This window comes from Talpa occidentalis, unplaced genomic scaffold (genome assembly GCF_014898055.3).
Source record: "Talpa occidentalis isolate TD23 unplaced genomic scaffold, MPIMG_talOcc4v2.1 talOcc4.5, whole genome shotgun sequence".
NCBI lineage: Eukaryota > Metazoa > Chordata > Mammalia > Eulipotyphla > Talpidae > Talpa > Talpa occidentalis.
In genome coordinates, this window is record NW_023604861.1 from 20,409,239 (window position 1) to 20,415,876 (window position 6,638).

Genomic DNA, 6,638 nt, shown 5'->3' on the forward strand with positions numbered 1-6,638 from the left:
GGACAGCGACTTTCATAACTTTCCTTTTTTATTTTGTCTTTGACACACTAGGTAGTAAAGGAATGTTGGGAGCAAGGAGGGCAGATGCCATCCTCACCTACTTCCCCCCATGGCTATATATTCCTCCTGAGATAGTTAAGAAGATTGTGAAGGGCTGGAAACTGGAGGAAAGGGGATGGATGAGCAGGAAGTACAGTTTCAGATTAATTAGTTGAGAGAAAACAAAAAAGCAAAATATGACTGAGAATCATATTAGCTCAGATGCAATTAAAATGTAATAACATAAATGGATATTTATTTAAAAATAGCTTTTGCTGATTAAAAAATAACCAATGCTCATGTGAAAATTATTTGTAAAGTAGAGAGAAGTACAAAGAAGAAATTAAAAAAAAGCTGACAAGTTCCATGGAGATGAACACTGTTGACATTTTGTGGTATTTTAAAAAATGTCCTTTCTTCACTTTTATACACAAAATGCATGTGTGTCCTTAACCGAAATGAAGTCAGAGTCTATATATGGTTTCGTATCCTGCTTTTTTCTTTTTTACTGCACCTAAGCATTTCCCCTGTATCATTAAACATTTCTTAAAAATTGTTGATATATTTTATTCTGTGTTATGGAATTCTGTAATTCAACCTTTTTAAAAATATAGCTTATCAACTAAAGGAACTTCCATTTGGAATACCTTGGCTAGTCAGTGGCATCTAATGTTACTTCACTGGAGTGTTGATTTTCTGTATCTGGTCCCTACAAACCCACTCCCAGGGGTGCTAGAATTTGTGCTAGAATTAACACAGAATTGTGTTAGCATTTAGCAATGTTCTGCATTGGTAGTGTTTGCACATCAAGTTCACACATACCTGAATTTTTTCTTAGTCCCTTGTCATTTATTTTCCTCTAATATCCTTTATAGTTACACTTCACATCCTAACTTCGGGCTCAAGTATATTTTGTAAAGTCCTCTCTGTGTTGGTGGCTGAGGCAGAGGCAAGGCTGGGGTTAACAGTATTAACTGGCATTAACCTGGGAGTCAAGTTTGGGGTAAGGTGAAAGTACCTCCCTTGATCCAGCAGATGGTCAAAGATACCGAATGCTACCCTCTGCCTCAAGTATTGCCTGCTCAGTCCAACTACCTGGCCAATCCACTTTTGATTAATGTTGGTTGAAGTTCTTGAATACAGTTATTGAACTTCCTTAACAAACACAGTATTAGTTGCTATGACTGGGTTGCTAGTCAGAAGGGATTGGGGAATAACTTCCAAGAATAGGTACTTGCCTCAAGGAAATTACAAGACATAAACATACAAGATTTATCTGGGAGAACAATATATGCATCACCTATGAATGCAAAAAAAATCCCTTACAGAGAATTCCTCTCCACTAAGTATAAAAAGTGGGCAAAAACTATGAAAAACATTTCTTAAAAGAAGAAACACAAGTGGACAGTGAAGAGATTTAATTCCATTAATAGAGGAATGCAAAATAAAACTGAGATACTATTTTGTTTTCTCATCCTGATCTCAACCCTTTTGTCTTGGTAAACAGCAAAAAGGTTGCTAATATTCGGTTCTGTCAAGAGTTTGGCAAAACAGACATTAGAATATTTTAATGGTGCGAGGACAACACACTAAATATTTTGGTATGATAGAGTCATCTTCAATTTTTCGAAGTAACATTTAACTTTGCATTCCTATTCTGGAAATCTACAAAGAAATAAAAGCACAAATACAAAATGACATGGATAAACTTGTTTATTGTAATATTGCTTATCAGGTTGGAATAAATGGCAGCAAGGAAAATGGGTGAATAAATTGTGGCACATCCACCCAATGGAATTTTATACAGTTATTAGAAAGAATAAGTTGAATCTATATAGATGATCATGTTAAAGAAAAGTTAGAAAATAAAGTATGTATTAAATGAAAAATGTCCTCATGTATTTTAGAGTATATATTTTATAGGAAAATTGAAACAGGTGTAGATGTGACGTGATGAAAGACTTGCTATCAGTCCTTGCTGGAGGGCAAACAATGATTTGATATCAACTCAACCAATAAGCTGTTGCTGAAACTTTGAAAGTGCATACAGCTGTGCTAGCCCCTGGGGAAAACATAGATACATGAGATGTAGTTACTGATCTCCAAATAGAATTTTAATCTAGTTAGGATGAATTTAAACCCATATAAAACAACACGAACAGGACAGAAGAATAAAGAGTTCGATGCTGCTTATATGGTATAGAGACTCAGGTGCACTGGGCATTTGGAAGGCAGGTTGGTCCAGAAGAACAGAGCTGGGGCAGAGATAGAGGGAAGCTGATGGTGAAAAAGGACTTGGGTTGTGTCTAGAGTCCTCTGCTTGCATGCCTTTTGCTTTTCTGCCTTCTTGCATCAGACTTTCTTTGCTGTGCATCTGACCTGGTTATTTGCCCTTGTCTCCATCTTTATTAATACTGCTGAGTATTTTGGATCCTGTGCAACTTGGACCCCAGTTCATTCTCAAGGGTGCTTTTGAACCTCTTCCCCAGCTTTTGTGTTTCGGGTTAAGCTTTAGGTGGGCGTTAGACAACTTCCCAAGCTTTAGATGGACTTTTAGCCAATCTCATCCTTATTGACATGGGTAAACAAGACAGCACCATAGCCTTAAGTCATCATGACAAGGTTAGGAATCTAGAGCAGGACCTTACAGGACTCAAATAACCCCTGCCTCCCATTAAAATAAGCGAGGGTGAACCACACTGGTCGAATTTTGCCGTTCTAGATTCAGTCATTATGATTACACAGACCCAGCCTCAATTAAGTAATTTTCTCTGCAGTGGGAGGGGGTCATTTTGTGAGAGGATTTGAATGTCTGCATAGATCAGCATTATTGTTAATCACATCTGCACTTACATATATTTATATGCACACTTGCAAGTGCAAAGATGCAGTTTCAAAATTAATTAAAAATAGAAAGCAACCTAAAGTGTGCTAGTATTTCCCCTGACTTCAGCATGATCTACCACTTTGACAAAATTTCATAAATCTCCTGCAATAGAAAATTCTACCGCACAGAACCATTTTATGCAGCAATATAGGTACTTAAAATATTCAACAACTTTCATCATGTTTTGCCTCTTGGTACATGGGATTTTTATGTATTTAATAGTTACATATGTTATATATTTTAAACAGTATTTTTTACTAATGGTCCCCTACAGTACATTTTTCTGAAATTCTAACATCTGTGTTTTGTTCTTGCAGCTCATAATGATAATCTTCAATTGAGCACATCCAAACACAGAGGTTGGATTAGTGCTATTTTTTAAAGATGGTTGGATCTAAGGATGTAGGCGTCAAAGTTATCCAGCCAGAATAATGCAAATAATTGAATGCTATCAGTTCTGGAGATAGAAAGGCCCCCCTCCTCACTTTTTGAAGAGCAATTCCAGATCTGGCATCTGAGAAACTCCTGCTGTTGCCAGGCTTGTAGCAGGTACACAAAAATTCAGAGGAGAGGAATCATGGGGAATGTTCATTTGTTATTTATTTATAAACTTGCTGTGCTACATCATGTAAAATTAACACCTTTAATGGGCTCCTGCCTCAGTTGCTTGAAGGACGGGCTTTCACCAGCCAAGGCCACCCACTGGCTTCCGGGCAGCATTGCCTTGTGTTTGCTCTGGGCTGTTAGCTCTGTGGTGTCTACCTGCTGGAGCTGTCCTGGTGCTCAGCCGGTCAGCAAAGGTCTGTCCTCTTAGAAAAGGTTCAGGAAGTGGGGTCTTCAGGGTTTCAAGGCCAAAGAGATGAGTGATTCTTTTGGAGCATAAATCCCTTTCTCTATCTGGTTAATGAAGAGATTTACTCCAACATTCATTTATTATAAATTGCAGGGGGTGGGGCATGGGGATGGCTTCTCCCATGTGCCAACATCCAGAGGGTCCCTTTCCTGTAAGAGTTCATAAATAATCAATGTTTACAATGGAAAGATTTTGTAAGCATTAGCTTTTCTGTCACAAAAATTCCCTCTTGCTTTTAAGGGAAGACCAGTATAATTTGTAGACAAAGATTCTGGAATGAAATGATTTTTTTGTATAGAGAGTGGATATAAATGTTGGGTGATTTTGGAGAAAGACCTTCCACCCAGCCACCTCACTGCTCCAGCTTCAGTGCCTAAAATGTCAGTCTACTGTAATAGTACAATAACAAATTCACTGCAAATTTCTAATTATGGATGGTGGTTTCTCAATGAATACCCTCCAAACGTTACTTTATCCGACCACTTCGTGAGTTACCCATGGAAGTCCTGAGCAGTGACGTTGAACACTCATTGCTATGCGCAAAGGGATGACAGGTAGAATGAAGAGGCAAATAAGAAAAGTCTAGAGCATTTCCCCAGAGTGAGAGCTGGGGCTGGAAGCTGTTGAGTAATGCCCAGAGTGGAAGGAGAACAAGAAAGTCAAAGGGAAAGTATGGCCAAGTAGCATTAGAAATGAACTTAGTGCACAGACGAATGTTTACTTTTAATGCCTTTTTTTTTAAGGGCAATCATTAAATCTGCCTTTTTGTCCCCATTCACAGTAATAGTGTAAAGTGGGCCAATTTCCAGGTAAATATTAACTAAATAACAGAGCAGGGAATATAGACAAAGCAAAAATTGTGACTATAGTCTAAAGCTGGGGATGAGGGGCGTTCATGAATGTCATCTTCCCCAGGGCAGGAACCTGTTTGTTTCTCCAGTCCATATGCCCTGTGGGTGCTCTGGGGGCACTTTGAATTTTAGCATCAAACCTCGAGAGCCACTGTCATCTTAGAGATCATCTCTTACCTTCTCTCCCTCAAAATGGGCATTTTCACTAACAATGTGGATTCTAAACTCTTAGTGTCCTTAATATCTACATGCTGAATTCACATTGGATTCATGAAGGAAGGAGGCATGTGATGCTCCAGGGAGGACTCAGCAGGGAATTATGATAAATGATTGGGAGCTTGGGTTCCGAGTCACACAGATCTGGGTTCAAATCCCTGTTTTATCTGTAAAGAGTCACTTATTCTTGGATAATTTACCTAACCACCCTGAGGCTTAAGTTCATCTGTAAAATAGCGATTCAGTAGTAATACTGATCTCAGGGCGCTGATAAGAAACTAGGTCTTAAAAAATGATATGCAGCTCTTCAGTTAGCTAACCGAGCTCACCATCTTGGATGCTTTTCCCTGATCTCATAGAACAGGATTAGAGACCCTTTCTTGGTACCTTCAAACCGTGCTGTTCTAGCCATCATGATGAAACTCATAAAATGTATCACTGTTTCCTTTTTATTCCTCTTTATGCTATGCTAGGGCAGGGACTGCACCTTGTAGATCTGCATATCCCCAGCAGAGTTGCTTGAGCAGGAGAAGTGCTCCTTGATATTTTCTGAACTAACTTACTTCAGTCTGTAAACTGAAAAGAAAGATAAGTCTGCTTCTAGTGCTGACCATGCTCTACAAAATGAATATTAAATGTTCTCAGCAGGAACAACAAGGGCAGCAGTCTCCACAGGACTTCTGACTCTGGCTAAGATTTAGTAAGGCTTCTCTTACTCAGATATATCAGAAAAGTACTAGTTGTGGATTTTTCTAGATCCAGTTGGTGGAAACAGTGGAAGGAGGCTAGGTAGGCTCTTTATTAACCATAGAAGCTCTAAGAGCACCTAAAAAACATACTTAGAGGATGCAGTTTGAGATCAGGTGGGTTACTTGATAGAGAGACCCATTGCCTCAGAATAGTGCCTTGATGCTCTATTTGGCTGGTCTCTGAGCCAATCTTGCCCATCTCCCCACTGCCTGCCAAGCCTGCTGGCCAGGGTTCTGGTGGTGGAGTGGAGTTCTGTCTTCCTTTCTTTTCTTCCTTTGGACTCTGGAGATCTTTGCTTGCTACAGAGAAAACAGCTGATCTAGGCACCACTTGCTTGCCATCCTGCCTGCCGAGCAAGAGCACACAGACTTCAGATGCTGTGACCTTTCTCTCCTGTTATGTACACGCGGGCTCAACTGCACTTGTGTGGGTCTGGTTGAAGGGCTTCATCCATCCTCTGGCAAGATGAGGGATCTTGGTGTCCGCCTGAATGTGCCTTTTCAACTGGTGCTTGTGGTGTTTCAGCATCTTCAGGCACTTTCTCGGTCTTGTACCCTTGGGGACTGTTACACATCTTCAACCTGATGACTGGTCAAGAGAAAGATGAATGAGTCAGCACTTCTGTTTTATAACAAGATATATTTTATGACAGATTTCCTCAGTGAATAAGAATTAAAAAAAGTGATTGATGTTCCAAGTTCTAAATGTCATTTTTTAAAGTACTTTTTATTGAGTTAATATTAGTTTACACCTTTGTTTCCATTAGCGAATTGCAGGATCCCCTCCTAGTGTTATTTTGTACCAAACTCTGCCTGTGTTGATGAAGATGTGCTTGAGGAGTGACTACCTGAGCATGTCTCTGTAAGCTGTAGACAGTAATTCTAGAATAGAGCTGCTGAGGATTCAGGAGTTTGATGGGCTGGGAAATGCCTGATGTGTAAGTGGAGAAAAGGGACCTAGTCCTTTCTGTGATGTGGCACACGCCTGATGCTGCTGTCTCGTAGGTAAATGTTCCTTTACCTCTGGCACACCTTCTGAGCTG